General features: G+C 39.2%; 1 protein-coding gene across 1 annotated transcript in view; it reads left to right on the forward strand.

Moving 5' to 3' along the window:
* Window positions 1-918: 918 nt before the first annotated feature.
* Window positions 919-18,110, forward strand: part of RIF1 (replication timing regulatory factor 1) — a gene marked incomplete in the record, with an annotated part of 1,305,990 nt that continues 1,288,798 nt past the window's right edge. Inside the window, 1 exon segment of the mRNA XM_044074885.1 lies at window positions 919-1,085.

Consider the following 18,110-nt stretch of genomic DNA (forward strand, 5'->3'; position numbering starts at 1 on the left):
AGATCTCAACCAATCAGGGACAAATCCACAAATAAAGGACACTTAAAATATTAGTGCTACTAACTTCAGAGATCGACAGAATAAGAGAGTATGAATCAAGACATTTTCTAAAGCAAAAGTCGTCTCCAATTCTAATCATCGTCATTCTCTCTCTCGGCTTTTCCCGGTTAGGGGTCGCCACAGCGGATCACCTTGTCCGCTCATGACTAGTAGTGGAGTTTTGCGGTGTCGAGTTGCCAATCCGCCACGCAACCTTCCACGGAAAACACACGCACTCACGTCTAGGGCAAGTTTAGCGTGTCCAATCCACTTGTAGCATATCTTTGGGGATGTGGGAGAAAGCCAGAGCACCCGGTGGAAACCCACACGACCGCAGGGACGATATGCAGAGCAGACTCCGCACAAAAGATACCCCCGCCGAAGATCGAACCAGAGAGTCTCGTGCTGTGAGGCGACAACACTAACCGCTGCACCACCGCAGCCGTTCTCTAATCATCGTTATTATTAAGTGTAATTCATCATCCTTTTTCCTAAAGTCGCCAATTTTAGGAGAGATTAAGACTGACATAGCTAAAACCCGATTCAAAATCAGGGACAGTTGATAGGTATTACAACTGCAAAACCAGTTATAGTACCACCTTTCCTAAACATTTTCCTTGTACATAATTATGCCTACTTCTAGAAAATACTAAATAGTTTCAGTTAACAGAAACATAAAATAACATTACAAATAATAAATCACAGTATAAAACACAAAGTAACAACACAATCCATCTTTTCTTCTCTCCCTTATAGTCTTAGCAGCCAGAACACAAGCAAAATTAGACAGAACTTGCCGCCAAATATTCATTCCCGTGACGTTTTACTCTCTGAAGCTCCCTTTCGCGGCTGAGTAAGTAGGGCGGAGTTATCTCGTCATGGGGTGAAAGGTGAACGCTTTCCAGCGTACCTTGTCTTCTTTGGCGCGAGTAGCATTTTCCCGCGGAGCAGTGTGGGCTCTCTTCTTAAAATTAACTGATTAAGAGTCTGCAGGGGTGGCTGCATAATTTTTATTCCAAGTTCGTTGCTAGTTATGTCTGCATAAGGTACGGTTCTTTATGGGGGGCTGGTCGCCTGAAATGGACTGCAACTGTAATTATTTATGATAATGTTAAAGTATGAATACATATGTATACATCTACGCCCACCCCGTTGCCACAGGCAGTAATCTTAATTGTGTATAATAAAAGCAGTCGACAGTAAGAATTTAATCTTTTTGATGGACGGTACTATTTATTATGTTATGTAATCTGCAGTCTGGATTGTGATGCACACTCTAGTCCACGCAGTAGTGTATGCATCAGGCCATTGGTGTGTTCTCGTCAAATGTCCATTATTTAATAGGCAGAATAAAATGGGCAGTTTTGAGCAGGTTGGTAGTTTGTAGATTATCAGGTTTCGTGAACAGTCACTGTTTTATGAATCATCGTGTAGGTTTCTGCAGTACATTGAGCATATTTCTGGACTGCCGGTGCTCCAGTATCCCATTCTGGAGCACTGAGCGTGTACAGTTTACAGTGGAGAAGACCCTGAAAAGCAGTGCATGTTTACTGAGCAGATGGTTTTTTACAGTTCATTTGTCCGTTTTAAACCGCATTCGTTCTGCGATAGTACTAACGCTCCGGAATCTAGTTTGCTTTTCTGATCCTCACTAGGAATTGTGTAAAGTAATATGTAACTGACTTAGTTGTGCACGTAAGGAGAATGCTGGGTATAAACTAAAGTCAAAGCTTAGAGACGATCATTTTCACCATTCGGAGTACTTATTTTGATATGCATATTGAAACAGTGTAATGGTAGCTGTTTGCTTCAAGCATATAATACGTTATTTATCCTTTAAGATGATGTTAATTGTAACTGTTCTTTCCGAACCCCCTTATAAATATAAAGCACGAAGAAAATGTTGCATAATTTTAGTGTACTACCCCACCTAAGCTAGGTTGAGAAGCTAATTTGTCATCTCCAGACAGAACAATACATATGATGTGTGTGTAAAATATATATGTGCTTCACTTGGTGTGAACCTATGAACCTATACCAGTGAATGGGAGATCGTAGGTTTACCCCGGGGATCATCTCTGTATCACTGCTGGACAGAGGCACGGCAAACTAATGGGTATAGTATTCTTCAACCTAAGGGGTGGTGAAAGCCACACAACTCTGGCTAGGTAAATGCCCTAGGGCAGATAGCCTAGTATGAACCTATGAACCTATGCTTAACTGTGATTCCCAATACCGGACATTGTTATATTTATAGACACTGTAGCACAATGTAATTTCAGTACCCTCTGAGCCGGACTGAGAAGGTTTGTGCATAACCATATTCACTGACAGCTATTAATGAGCTGTCATATTTAGATAAGGTGTAATTGACCCAGTGTGTTGCTGCTAAAGTGCTTGTTTGGAAATATTTGTAATTTATTGTTAATGTAAACTGTTATGATTTTTTTTTGTATATTTTAAGTCGGTAAATGCACATTCTTCTGGTTATTGAAAGGGAAAGTGCTCAACCTCCTAGTAATTTGGTCTTGACAAACTGTGCACATAGTCCTTAAAGAACTTGAACTCTAGCCCTAAAACTTGCACCTTCTCCCCAACTTCTAATTCCATCCTAACCCTATTCCCAAACCACGCACTCCAAATCTAAATTTCCTGATAACTGAACTGTGGAGAATGGGAAGGAGTAGGAGCATTAGGGTTAGAGAACATGGCTTGATGCTCTGAAACTGTGAGGAACTTTTAAGTGACAGATCAGGTTCTAGAAGGGTTTTGATCATACCTGTCTGCAAGTACAAGAATTTTGAACAGTGTAAATAATGTGGAGGGGGTGGCGGCGGCACAGTGGGCCTAATCTTTTAGAGTTTCTAATACCATTATGAGTATAGACTCATTCCCAAGTCAAAGTACGATTAAAAGTGCAAGACCTGTTGCTCCTACTGCAATTGGGACTGTGTATTTTTTTTCCACATTGCTGATGTTTCTGTCTATGGATCCTTATATTTTATGAAGTTGTGTCTCTGTACGCAAGAGACTGTAGTCACTGGGTTTGGCAAGTTCAATGATCAGTGCTATTTTTGTCTTCTTTTCATGGGCCACTATATCCGGTTTTCTAGCATCTGTCTTTTGAACTGTTGGTAATGGGTGATCTCATGTGATGTAAACTTCTTTTTCTGTGATGCGTTGTGCCTCATTTCCAGTGTTTTTCATCCACTTCAATACCATAATGTTAGCACAATCCCCAGTGCAACAGTCTTGCCACATTATTGTGCCTTTCAGTATACAGTCCTTCTGTCATTAGTATGTCACAACTAGCAATGAGGTGTGCGACTGGTTCCTGTTAGCTTTTACAAAACTTACATTTGTCCGTTTCTCCCACGTGTTCAATGGACTTTATAAACCAGTGTGTACATAGCCCACTATCTTGGGCTGCCAATATTGATCTTTCATCTCTTGGTTTGAATTCTCCTCCCCTTAACCATTTCTGAGTTAGTTCCTAATCGCATGAGGTTCTTCCAGAAGTTTTCTATACTTGCAACTATATTTATGCGTTTTCCACATTTCTTGCCTTCTCATCTGGTCCTTCACCTTATATTCTTTCTTTTGTTTTTTTTTTTTTGGTCACATTTAGTTACTGCCTTAGTTTTTATCTACTACTGGTTTGATTTCCATTCCTGCTTGACAGCGAGATGCTTCTGCTAGATAAGCAAGGAAGTCATCTTAGATTTATTCTCCTCATGTTTCAAAACTTTCACTACATTTGGGTCTTGAGGTCAGCAGATGTGTGGAGTCCCACGGTTGCAGATATATACAGTAATCTGTTTCAAGGAGGCACATCCCTCTTTCGGAACGGAGAATATATAATCTTGGTATGCACTAATTTTTATAAATCTTTTGGTGAGCATGAAGTGTCCTCCTTGTTTTCCTGTCCAACACGTTTTGGGGCCAGTCAGTCACTTCAAAACTGTAAGTTTAGGACAGGAAGAGCAAATTGGTTTATAGCTTGCATTTTGCTCTTAGATGTCAACTCCAAGTCTTCTGAAGTATTCCTTACTAAGGTTTATTCGTATTTGTTCATGTTTTATTGTTGATCCTTCATCAATTCCCAAATATTTATACACCCCTTCTTGCTCAAGTTCTTTTATATCACATTCTTGTCCCAGACTGTTTTCCTGGTGATGCTGTTTTCTTGCTTTAAAGGTTTCATTTGGTCTTGATAAATGTGCAAATGCCATTCTTGTATCATCAGAAAAAGTTTTGACAATTTGCAGTTGTGCTTTCAGTTCCTCATCCGTTGAGGTATACAGTTTAAATTATCGACAAAGAGAAGATAAGTCTTTAGTCCCCCTGGAATATCCCCCTTTGAATTTTGCATTAGCATGCATTTTCTCATGGATATTAAGTCTGAGTCAATTGTCTGTTGTGACTTGGTGACATTATTATTCACTGATTTGCCAGAAAACTGCAGGTTTTATAACGTCAGACCAAAAACAAGGCAAACATTTGGTTATTCTGAGAAAATCTGGACAGTTGACAAGTATGGCTTCAGTTGGAGTTCATATGGCTGTTAGTGGGAGGTCCGGCACTTGCCATTTAAATGACCAGAACAATGTACGTTACACACCACTAAGAATGCACTGGGACAAGCGCTTCAGTAAGGACACTTGTCATATGTGGTTATATTTGCTACGTTTAGTAACAGTCACATTTGTGTGTTATTTATTTATTTTTGTTATATATAAAATGCATTTTAATATGCTAAATGAAAAGGCATACTGAATTTGCTTTTCAGGTTTTAATATTCACCATGTTTGTATGTCACTTGTGGACTTGAACATATAGCTGAGACAAGTTTGGTTAGCTACTGCACACACACCATGGAGTGCTTGAAGTACTTTTCGCCATTCTTTGTGTGGCAGTGCATTCAGGGGATCATTTTAAGTTTGATGTGCTTGTGTATTCTAGATTATGGGTCTTGGTATTTGTTTGCTTTGAAAGACTACAATACCTACCACTGTTCCACTGTGGGCAAGGTATGTTAATGCAGCTGTTCTTATGTTACTGCACAGTGAAAATTGGATTTGATTTTGTTTTGCCTGTTTTTTTATTAGCATGGGCCTACATTTGCTTTTGTTTATGGTTTGATTACAGGGAACGTGCTGGGTTAAGGCCAATTTCCGGTGGCATCAATGAGTGAGTAATAGAATGCAGTATGAATAAGTGTAAATTTTAGGACACATTGTTATTGTGCAAATACAGGACCATTAAAGTTTGATTACTTCAAAGGTGGTAAAAATGCAATTTGCATAGTGTTGGAAAACATTTGTGTTTCTTTACCAGGTTAGTAAGTTGGTCTGTAGATCCTTCAATTTTGTTGCTGCAAGGATAGTCTGTGGCAAATGTGATTTTTGTTTTTCCCCCCATGTTAAGAGCATTCATATTTTTAATGTGTTTACTAGGTGATTGGACTAGTATGTGGACCCTTTTCAGTCACAGCCCAGGACACAGGCAAAAATGTCTGGCATCAACATACAGTTAATTATAAGACATGCAATTAACCTAATTCTTTGTTCTGTTGACTGTTTTATTTAAAACATAAGGAAGATCAAATCTATATATTTCTATGGACAAAAATTGATTTTATGATTATATTCTTAATATTTTTAAAGGTGTTCATGCATTCCACTTTTGTATGAAAAGCAATATAAACACATTTTAAGGTGATATTGATATTAGTTGCTGTGCCCAGTTATATTTTGTCAGCATTTCATTTTTTTTTTATCATCTGATTTGCTGTCATCTTTTTATTTTTACACATTTGTTTTGATGTGTAAAATAATATTTTAGCTTTGTTAGGTAGAGATTTTGAAAGCCGGTGAGCCAGTAGTGTCTAATGTTAGGCATGCATGTTGCACTGGGTTTCGAAATGGTAAATTTCCAAATGAATTTTGTAATCCTGGTTTGTTTGAGGTTTTGCCTTCCTGATCCTAGAATTCTAGAAGTTAACATAATTTCAAGAAGTGATGATGCGGCTGGGATACCTTGGGATGCAGGAAGGGATAGTAGAGATCTGGGCTTTAGAGCTGGACGGTTTACGGACATGGTTTGGTTGTTAACTATTCCTCCTTCATAGGTGCATAGTCGTTTACCAGGCTAATGACTACAAGGGCCTTTAAGCCTAGCCATGCATCTCGAACCTCTGACGAGTTCTGACACCCTTGATAAGTGTAAGCAGGGGCTTGGCAGATGAACCATTTACACGTTACCTGTTTGCATTAGAGACATGGGTGCCAAACCAGGGATGAATTTCAGTTTTCCCCATCTTAATTGTCTAGATTGCACTTAAATTGGGTTATGGAGAAATTCTGCTTCGCATGGATGGGGGAAGCCTGTTCCATAAATGGGGTAGTCTGTGGGATATATGCCGCTCTCTCTAGCAGGTCCTATTTATATGGGGTGCCTGTTCCATAGACTGGGTAGTCTGTGGGATATATTCCTCTTTCTCCAGCAGGTCCTATTTATATGATAAGCAAGGTTTAAGTTTTAAGAAGGGGTAATTATGGACTGTGTGTTTTGTGGATATGCATGAGGTCCATCAGAGTGGGGTCTGACAAAGCCCTGTATGCCAGGCATAGATCTCCCCTCAAAAGCCTGTAGGAGACAGACTACAGGGATAGGGCCTTGAGGCGGGCCTTGAGGCGACCATCATAGGACATATTACTTGTGTCTTGGACATATTACTTGTGTCTTGTATTCTATTAGTGAGGAATCTCTGTGGTAGTTCCAGTTGCTGGGTATGCCTGGTTAGGTACATACCAAAGGGGGCATTGTACTTAATGATGGGTCTAATGAATGCTGAATACAGTGGAACAATGACTTCTTTGGACTTGGATGCCATACCTTTGTGTATAAGTTGCACAACATAGAATGATTTCCTCACCAGTGTAGACACGTGATGATCAAAGGCTAGATTACTATCTGTGTGTGTCCCTAAGTCCCTGACTACTGGGTCAACTCTAAGGGTTGTGTTTTCAATATGGTAGTTACCAGGGATGGATGAATTCCCAAAGGATACTGTTATTCATTTCTTGGCATTTAGCTTTAGTCCATGATTCTGACACCAGTTATTTGTATGTGTCAGCCCCTCCTGGAGAACATTTGTGCCAGTAGGAGATTCAATGACAGCTCCTGATATTTAATCATCTGCCAATTTAGTCAGCTGGAGAACACTGACATTGGCTTTGACTTCTTCTGAGAAGTAAGTGCCAAAAAGGAACGGTCCAAGGACCGATCCCTGAGGGACTCCACTTGTGACTGGCCTCTTTGTAGAGGTGGACTCCTAAATTCTAACTTCCTGTGTCCTGTCTGTGAGACAGTTGGCTATCCACTGGGTGACATATGGGTTTGTACCTAATCTCTTGAGATTGTCAATGCCCGAGAGGGGTAGTGTGTCAAATGCATTGGCCAGGTCAAGGTAGGCAGTATGAATGATTTTGCCCTCATCCATTGCTTTGGTGACAACCTCAAAGAAGTCCACCAGGTTGAATAGGCATGATCTGCCCTTGATGAAACCAAACTGGGTTGGGTCCAGTGTCTGGAGGTTTACTATATCTGTTGATGATCTCCATGATAATTCTCTTTATGGCTTTACATACAGGGCTAGTGAGACTTGTGGATCTGTAGTTTTCAGGGTCTGTAGATGGCCCAACTTTGTGCAGAGGGATGACTGATGCCTTTCCCCATTCATGAGGCAGGAAGCTTGTTTGGAGGCTACAGTTAAAATAGTAATTCTAGAGGCCCTGATGGGTCATGTTTCATGTTATTTAGAAGGCATACTGGGATATTGTCTGGGCCCATTGATGGAGTCTTCTTGGTCTTAGAGAGCATTGAGGACCTGTTCCTTAGTGATTAGTAGGGGGAGTTATATTTGATATTTCCTGAGGGAAGGTTGAGGGAAGAGAGGAGTAAAGTTGAATTCATCAGCCAGGAGGTTTTCTATATCTTCTGGCTCAGTATAGGTGGCTTCATTTGCGATGAGCTGTGCACACAAGTGTGTATTGCCTTTGAGCTTGCGGACATAGCTAAAGAATGCTTTGTGGTTGTCCTTGGCCTGCGAGGCCAAACTTGCCTCAAATTTGGCTTTGGCAGACTTTATTTGTCCTATGGGTTGTTTTAGGTTGAGTGCTTTTATCCTGTTGGGTGCTGCACCTCCACATTTTTGCCATAGTAAATACATTCTGATTTAGTTAGTAATTTATATGCAGTGTTTATACACAATACAGCCAAAGAATAACCTAGAGATTAGCAAGTCTACTCATTTGTGGAAGAGGAGGTGAAGAAATGGCTGTCCTTGTATATAATATCAAGAGATTGATTGCATTTTTTATGGGTAAGTTTATTTGTTCAGTGAGGAAGAAGGTTTGGTGTGGGATCATCACTAAATAATTTCCCGTTTAAGTGCAGGGAGCATCTTCAGCTGCTTCTTGCCTTAACTGACAGTATAAAGCAGTAGAATCCTTTAATATATGTAACATTGTAGTGCTGTTTTGCATTTGAAATATATTGCAACGTAGCCATTCCTCTTGTATAGAGAATCTAGCCTGGCTTCCTTTTGAACTTGAATTGCCTGTATTAGAGCGTGGTGCAACTGTGTATATTGAAAAGTGGTTAAATTGCTTTCCCATAGTTTAGGACGGAGTTGGCATAAAGTGCAGAAGGTCATTGAAAGAGGCTTGAGGCATTCTTTTGTCATATTGGGTTCCGGGGAGAGCTCCATTCCCCTGTTTAATCCTCTCCCAGTGAAATGGCTTTAAAATTGTTAATGTCATTCTCATGCAAGCCAGAAACTGTCAGCCTTTGTATTGGTGTAGAATGGATGAAAGTTTTGAATGTTTTAAATAGTTGTGATACTACTCACTCTTTTGCTAAAATATTTGGGCATAGTAATGTTGCAGTGTTTACAGCAAGCCCTTAAAACTATGTTGGGAGATGCTTAAGATATCTGCGGCCTTAAATGTGTGCTATCAGCTCCTTGTGGATGATAACATTGAAGGAGTTTGACTATAGAGCTTAGGATGGCTGCAGGCGTGTAGCTAGAGTCTGACATGTCTTATGTTTGTGCGGAAGTTTTAAAATGTGAAACATTCCATAACCTGTGAAGCAGACCTTCCCTGATGACTATATTGTTTATTAGGATTGTTAGGGGAATGACAAATGAGATTTCAAGAAGTATAAATTTTAGAGATAAACAATCTGAACCTGGTGAGCCATGTCCTTTTCATTTTTGTAAAGAGTTTTCCTGTATTAAAGATCTCTTTGCAGTGTAAGATAATTTTGGGTATAACTCAAAGCAAAAAGAGAATACCACCACTACTAAATCACTAATAAATCCAAACAGAGTGGTAGGCATGGACAAGCTCCTGTGGTAATTGAAACAACAAGACTGTAAAACAACCACACTGTTTATTCACGTTAATGTTCCAATTTCTCATACATTTTCGTCTCCATCCACAGACTTCATCAGACAAGAAAACAATAAATTCTGACCACTTTTATAACCGGTGGAAAGTAAATTAACCAATCAATAACACTTCTTTAGTTAGTTCATTCATTTAAACCTACATAGATTACTCTGTTTTTACAATGCAAGACATTTAAAAAAAAAAGTAATTTAATTGAAAAAAAAAAAATCAGTGTAATATATTTAAATACAATTCCTTAGATAAATAGAAATGTCTAACTCACAAAAAAATATGTTCCACTAAAAATTGTATAAATTAAATGTTTAAAAAATATAAGGTTAGCACCATCTACTGGCAAAACCTAGAAGTAAAATTTTGTATTTGAAAGTGTAACCTGGCCCAATTTTGAAGATAAAACTATAAATGCCTACATTAGTGCCCCATTTATAATTTGGCAGCTCATAATTTTAAAAGTGGTAAAATGGAAATGTATCTATTTAACCCTGGCTGTCTGCTTGCTTCCAAAGAGACCTGCCAGTACAGTTCCCTGTATTCAAGGCAGGTCTCCCAGGGCCCCCCTCTGTCAAGTGGGATACTTTCAAGAACAAAAAAGTTAAACCTGGCTTGACTACATGAAATAGTATGTTTAAAGAGAGCATTAGTATTGTTTTTATTTTTAATATCATAAATATGTTCATATATGTGTGTCTCTAGTTTGCGCTCTGTTTTGCCTACATAAAATGAGGCACACTGAGAACACGTTGCCAAGTACACCACTCTCTCACTATTACAATTGTGGTATTGATGACTTTTGAGTGTTCTACCCCAGCTTATCAGTACTAAACTCTCTTGGTTGGACACATGTTGACACTGTTGGCATGCCCCACATCTAAATGTCCCTTAACGTCTAGTGCTGGGGGGGTCCCTTAGCACCATTCCAATAAATTCTTCAAACTTTGGGGCCTTTGAGCATGGTAGGTCAGTAAAGCCCATAAACCTCTTCCATTCATTTTTCGCAATATTGTTAAGGTCTAAAATATTAATATTGAATTCAATAATGAAAGCTCTACTAGCATCATAGCTAATTGGTCAAGCAGAAAGATACTGTGAATCACATTCTCTATCCCTCCTCAGAACATGAAAAAAATTTCCTCTCTACTGGCCATCACTTCATTTTTGATCAATGAGTTGATCCGGGTATCCCCTTTCTAAAAATAATCCATTTGCTGTCTTTTCTGACGTGACATCTAAGAAATTTACAGACTCTCTCTAGAAATAGAATGTGTGAATTTTAAAAGTTCTGTCGTCGTATCCAAGTATTTCAGAAATTCATTTAACTTGCCCTCTGTCTCTACCCAGCAGATACAAATGTCATCTAGGAACCTAACTTATTTTAGCCAACAATGTCTGTATTCAGATTGGAGAATAAAAACTTTTTCCCACCAAGTCAAAACAAGATTCGCATAGGTGGGGGCACAATTTGCCCCCCATAGAGACCCCTTTTACTTGGCGAAAAAAATTCCCCACCGAAATACAGGAAATTGTTTTTGAGAACCAAGTCCATAAGTCCCAAAATAATGTGTAAATCAGTAAGGGGAGTTTGAACCTCATCTGTTAAAATACAATTCCAGCCATTCCATACCCTTGGAATGAGGTATTATGGAGAAAAGGTCCTTGATGTTAATAGTGACAAAAAGGACCTGTTGAAGGAGTCCAAATCCAAGTCGAATATTTTGCGTAAGAATTCCCATGAATCCTTTAAAATTTGTTTTTTATTCTGTCCATGGGATTTAAGCTTTGTATCTAAATATTTAGCTAGGGGTGTAGTTTTGGATCCCTCTGCACAAACAATGGAGGATCTAAAAGATCCTTATGCACTTTTGGGATTCCAAAGATATTGGTTACCTTAGGTCTAGTGTTACTCAAATAGTGATAAGTGTCTATCAACCCTTCCATCAGTAAGTCATACAGGGCCATAGCAATCCTTTTATAGGCAATATTGATCTCCTTCTTTGAAACCCTCCTGTATGTGTCAAGATCCCCCAAGTTCAGTATTTTACCTTCATATGTTACTGAACTCCTAAGCACAGCTCCTCCGCCTTTGTCAGGCTTCATAATCTGTATACTCCTATCAGCCTTCAGTTGATTTTAATAGGGTCCATTCATCCTTATTTAAATTTAAAAGCCTTTCTATTAAGTCCCCGAGTGCTGTGTTTTCTGAACTCATTTTCCATAAGTACCTCAAAATTTCTAAGTTGAGGATGGGTGGGGGTGTTAAAGACACTTCTGCGCCCAAGTTCTTCTCCCTGATGAAGGGATGAGTTCCCCTGCAAGGTTATTTAAGTTCATTTTACGTATAAACAAATTAAAATCCATAATATACTTGGAAACATCTCCTCTGGTATGTGGGACAAACTTGAACCCTTTAGATAAAAGCCCAAAAAAGGCAGGAGTGAGTTCATAATCAGAATAATTTAAAGATGCTGAAATTACCCAAAGTATATTTGATACCTACAGAAGAAGTGTCAACTTGCAAGGGGTCTCTGAAAACATTTACATCTTCATGTTCTGTCAATATCTCATACGTCCCCCTCCTCCCCCTCCCCATATACGCTTTGCTGCAGCACTGTACCCCTGAAAGTACTGAGGGGCCTGTTTGTTCATGATTCTTTCTGACTTGCGAAGCGGGGGATACTCAGATGGTTTTCATTCTTTCTGACTTGCGAAGCGGGGGATACTCAGATGGTTTTCATTCATGGCAGAATTAACAGATTTTTTTGATCAGGGTAACAAGTCTTGGTTTTATATTCATATAAATCTTTCCATTTTTTTAATTTTCGTATTGATGTTAATACTACATTTCTCATCCACATTATCAAAAACCTCAAAGTATTTCTTTTTCTCTGCCTCCACTGTGAACATTAAATCATTTGTTATATGGTTATTTAATAAATCAATCTCTACACGCAATTTACTCTGTGAAATCTCATTTTGTTTCACTGTAACTCTCACAATGTCCAAGCCATGTTTATTGAAAATTTCTAACTGTTCATTGTAACAGTCGGAACCTTTGTGTATGTTGTTAGAGTACTTAGAAATTCTCGGACCCTTTGGAACAATGTACCTCTTAAGGCATTCACTCAGATATTCATTGTCCATTTGTAGGGCTTTGTATTTCGTGAGAAGCTCAGATAGTTTGGCTAGAGACTTTTTTTTATTAAGTATCTTTCTGTCCAACATTCACTTCAGTAGGTGCATTGATAAGTTATTGAACCGTTTTGACTATGGAGCTTAGGATGGCTGTAGGCTTGTAGCTAGAGTCTGACATATCTCGTGTTTGTGAGGAAGTTTAAAATGTGAAACATTCCATAACCTGTGAAGCAGACCGTCCCTGATGGCTATTGTTTTATTAGGATCGTAAGGGGAATGACAAATGAGATTTCAAGAAGTACAAATTGTAGAGATAAACCTTCTGAACCTGGTGAGCCATGCCCTTTCATTTTTGCAAAGAGTTTTCCTGTATTAAAGATCTGTTTGCAGTGTTAAGATAATTTTAGGTATGGCTAGGTCATTGTATGTAGTGTAACATTGTTTCAAATAGCCTAGTATAAACCTATCTGCCTAAGGCATTTATAAGCCTAGCCCAAATTTTTGTGGCTTACGCCACCCCTTATATGAAAAAATGTTGTGCCTCTGTCCAGCAGTGACACAGAGATGATTCCCGGGATAAACCTACGATCTCCCATCCACAGGTCAAGATTTCTCTTGAACAGAGCCAGCGAGGTGCTCTGCCTCACATGGACCGGGATTTTATTCCACAGCATAGGGAGTCTCTGAGTGATAAATCTATCCCTCCAGCACGTCCTATTTATATCCGTGCTAAGGTTTAAGTCGCTTGCTCTAGTGGTTTTGGTGGATTTGGATTTTTTGAGGTGGAGCATGTCCATTAATTCCGGGTTGGACATGGCCTTGTATGTCAGGCACATGTCACCTCTGAGCAGACGGTATGCAACTGAATAGAGCTGGAGTTTCTTCAATCTGGCAGCATATGACAGATTTTGGAGTCCCTTTATCCTTTTGGTGAGGAACTTTTTGGGTCTCTCCAATTGCTGCAGATGTCGGGTGAGATACATCCCAAATGGGGCATTGTACTCTATCATTGGTCTGATAAGTGAAGAGTACAGGGGAACAATGACCTCACTAGATCTGGATGTGAATCCCTTCATGATCAGGTGGGCAATGTAGAAGGTCTTTCTAACCACTTTAGCAACGTGAGTGTCAAAAGAAAGGCCACTGTCAACCTGGGTCCCCAGGTCCCTGATAACCTCTTCTGTGCTTAGTGGATTGCCACCTATATGGTAGCTTGGGGTTACCTTGTTTTTCCCGAAGGGTATGACTATACATTTTTGGTGTTTAACTTCAGGCCATGGCTCTGGCACCAGCTATCTGTTTCTGTGAGTCCCTTCTGAAGGATATCCGTGTCCGATGCACTTTCCACTATGGCGCCCAGTTTGCAGTTGTCTGCAAACTTTGTCAGCCAAAGTCCTCCCATGTTGGCCTGTACTTCTGAGAAGTAGATGCCGAACAATAGGGGGCCAAGGACCGAGCCCTGTGGGACACCACTTGTGACCGGCTTGGAGTCTGACATAGCGCCAGCAACTCTAACCCTGTGGGTTCTGTCCTTAAGCCAGTTTGCAACCCATCTTGTGACATATGGGTTTACATTTAAGCTGGTAAGTTTTTCTACAATACCCGAGTGGGGTATTGTCGAAGGCCTTTGCAAGGTCAAGGTAGGCTGTATGGACTGCCTTTCCCTCATCAATGGCCTTGGTGACTGTTTCGAAGAAGTCGACCAAGTTCAAAAGGCATGATCTGCCCTTGACGAAGCCAAACTGGGTCGGGTCCAATGTCTGCAAGTCCCCTATATCTTTGTTTATGAGCTCCATTATGATCCTCTCCATAGCTTTGCAGACTAGACTTGTTAAGCTTATGGGGCGGTAATTACCAGGGTCCGTAGAGGCACCGCCTTTGTGGAGTGGGACCACAGTTGCCGTCGCCACTCCTTGGGCACGTATCCTGTGGTAAGGCTGAGATTAAATAGCTGCCTTATGTGCGGGTTTAATTCCTCATTTAGCTCGTGTAGCACACAGCCGGGGACACCATCCAGTCCCATTGATGCTGTGTTTTTAGCTTTAGAGAGAGCAGCTTTCACCTGCGCATTTGAGATGTCTGGGAGGCTACACTCCGCTGGGATAGTTATCTCTCCTTTAGGGGGGAGAGGGGGGTGAAGTTTGCACTGAACCTGTCTGTCAGTATGTTGGCAATGTCTGTGGGTTCAGTGATTTTTGTATCATTTTGGACTAATTCTGAGCATATCTGGGAGTTTCCACCCAGGTTCCTAACAGCTGAAAAAGGCCTTATGATTGTCCTTTGAATCCATGGCAATTTTTCTCTCAAAATTGGCCTTAGTTGATTTTATGAGTGCTCGTATTTTTTTACTAATAATGATCAGGGGTGACTTCCCTTTTATGGATTTTGTTCTATCATGTAATAGCTTTCTCCTCTTATTGTAAAGTTTGTTAATGGCTGGGGTCCACCAGACTGGACGTTTGCCCTTTGTGGAAAGAGTCTTGGTTTTATTTGGGATTGCCTGATCCATGCAGTCCTGGAGGTGTTCATAGAAGGCATTTGTAAGGGCTTCCGCAGCTTGGGTTGTGGTTTCCACTGGCTCAGGGGCCTTGAAGGATACCACACCAGTCTTGAGTAGTGTGAAGTTTGCTTTAGAGAAGTTCTTCACTGTGGTCTTTTTTGTTTGGGGTGGGGACGGGATGTGGATTTCCAGTGAGATTAGTTTATGATCAGATCTCACCAATGAGGGATGGTATAAATGGTTCCTGGTGACCTAAAGTTTTGTTGGTTTGTGCTTTTATTTTTTTCAACTACTAGCAAATATTGCTCAGATGCATGTAGTTTCAGACCATAACATTTTATTATGCTTATGCTTGGTCTCTGTGCCGTATAGCATTGTATAACAGAAGTTTGTCCCAAACAGCTTGCATGAGTTTAGTTTTTTTTTTTTTTTTTTTTTTTTTTTGAAAGGAGCATTAAGATTGTAACACATTTTTAATGATTTCTGCATGTAAACCATCCACAGTTGTGATGCATTTTAACTCTTCAAACTTTGACAGTACTGCATGTTTGCAGAGTATTCAGAAAATGTTTGCTGCATAACCTAGGAAAGGGACATGATTCCCGTGTTATCAGTTTGGGTCTAAGATGTTTGCTGATGGCATCTAGTTTGTTTTTCATGTTTTATGCCCAAAGTAATCTCTGTGTGGCAGCAGTTTTATTTGAGAGATGTAAGTAGTGTATCCACTGTGCTTGGATGGCATTTATTTATTTGTGAGCGCAATCTGGAAAAGGGAACATAATGATTATTGAAAGATATGAGTAGTATATAAAGTGTTCTTGGATGGGATGATGGTATTAAGTTCATCCAACACAGCCTCCTGCCCAGTCTGCATCTGTAGAGTCCATAGAGTTGAGTAGTCAGACAAGTTGGCAAGATGAGACCAATTAATGTTTATATCGCCTATGGATACTGATGGATTTTTCTTTTTTTTTTTTTTTTTTTGTTAATATTTACCTCCATCAAAATAGCTAGTTCTGGAGGATTGTGAATTCTGAGCAGTTTGCTTGAGTTATGTTTCTCAGAACATTTAAGATTTTTTTACAGATTTAAGGTGAGGCTAATCTTTCATAAATATTACACTTCAGGTGTTTTTAGAGCAATGCAGTGACTCCGCCTGTTCTGTTTGTATTGTCTTGTAACATTATAGTCAGTTGTGTCAATCTGTTCTTGTGTATGAAAGCTTTAATCATGCCTCTGTATCGAATAGCATATCAGGATTATAATATTGTTAGTGCAGTGAGCAAAGTTGAGGAGATAGTAATTGAGTCCTGGATTTTTCTGGATATTGCCTGCTCTGCTTCACTATTGTTTTCAGTCTGTAGTTGGTGTATATTGATGGTTTACCTGGAGGTAAGGATTTCTTATTCTGACACTTTTTTTTTTTGTTGAATCTGTCAGAAGGGTATGCGAGTCACACGGGTAAGTTTCTTTTCCTGTCAATTCAGCAACACAGATGGTTTCACTTTTGCTGCCGATTCATCATTCATGCCATGAGTTACATCTGTGAATCAAAAAAATTCAGCCTCCTTTCATAGTGAGCCCAAGAATTTCAAGTAATGGCCGGCTGCATTGTACTAGGCCCAAAAGGCAACTGAATATCTGCACTGGTGGAACTAAAGCTGTTGGGGTTGCACAAAGTGGTAATTTCTGTTTTGCTCTAACATGTATTTCCACTGAGTGACCTCCCAAACCTCTTGTATCAGAGGCAATTAGCTGAAACACCTGATTTTCATAAGGGTCTTTTGCATATGTCCCATGTGCCTCTGATACAAGAGTTTTGGGAGGTCACTCAGCGCAAGTTCTAGCTTTACTGGAGTTTTCATTTTGTTTTTTACTGATTGGCTTTTCAGTGACCTTCTCACTTATTGCTTTAACATGCATTTGGAATTTAGTAAGCACTGTGAACTCAATTCTACTCAGGAAGTTGCACCTTTCACAGCATTCTTCAGAGGAGCTTATTTCAAAGGATTCCAGTGTAGCAGACGCATGATTTTTCAGGCAGTTTTAGAAAACCTTGACAAATTTTAGTTGCAGTAATGGTAAAAAAAACTCTGTGAAGGAAGATATTTAGGAAATGTCAGATGGTGCCTTTGCCTTTTTTTATGTCTAGCCGGCTACTGTAACAAATGGTTAGATCTTGGAAATTAGAACACAGCTTAGTGGTAGAACGGTACAATAAAGGCTGATACAATTAGCGCTTTCTTTCACTTTATTTAAAATCGTGAACTTCTTCAGAAACAAGAACATGTGCCCTCCCCAGCACAAGTCTTAAAAACCCTTTAGAACAGGATATGATGTCATGAAGTTCTCCTTAATTGCCAAGTATATACACACAAAATAGTACAATATGTTGTAAATATATATATATATATATATATATATATATATATATATATATATATATACAAAGAACATCTTGATGTTTAAAAGTGTTATTGATGAACTCCATACTAAAATATCTAATGTATTCTGATGTTATGAATACTTAGTGTAGTTTGGATGCCATTATTCAATACAGAATGTTTTCAATTGTTGAAAGTATAACTTAAAAACGCATATCATAACTAGATAGACTGACTTATTTAAAAGTACATATTCCCAATTGTGAAAAACTTTGATACAAATAAAGTCCACAAATGACATTATCCTTTGTGTATATCTATATAAATGTACATCTATAAATTCAGGCAGTGTTATTTATGTAACAAAAAACATTTTATATTAATTACCTCATTAAGGCCTGGGTACTGGTCTGCCCCTAACAATAGTTGCCAAAGTGTCTCCTTTTGCTCTAGTTTGTTGTTAACATCCCCCATGAATGCCATTTTTTCTATGTGGTCTAAAACAAAAAAATCAAACTTTTTGAATTCACTACATACCAAGGAATGCCTTGCAAGTGCATTATTTTTATCTCTATTTTT

This window comes from Protopterus annectens, chromosome 6.part0, assembly GCF_019279795.1.
Source record: "Protopterus annectens isolate FY-2018-M chromosome 6.part0, PAN1.0, whole genome shotgun sequence".
Taxonomy (NCBI): domain Eukaryota; kingdom Metazoa; phylum Chordata; order Ceratodontiformes; family Protopteridae; genus Protopterus; species Protopterus annectens.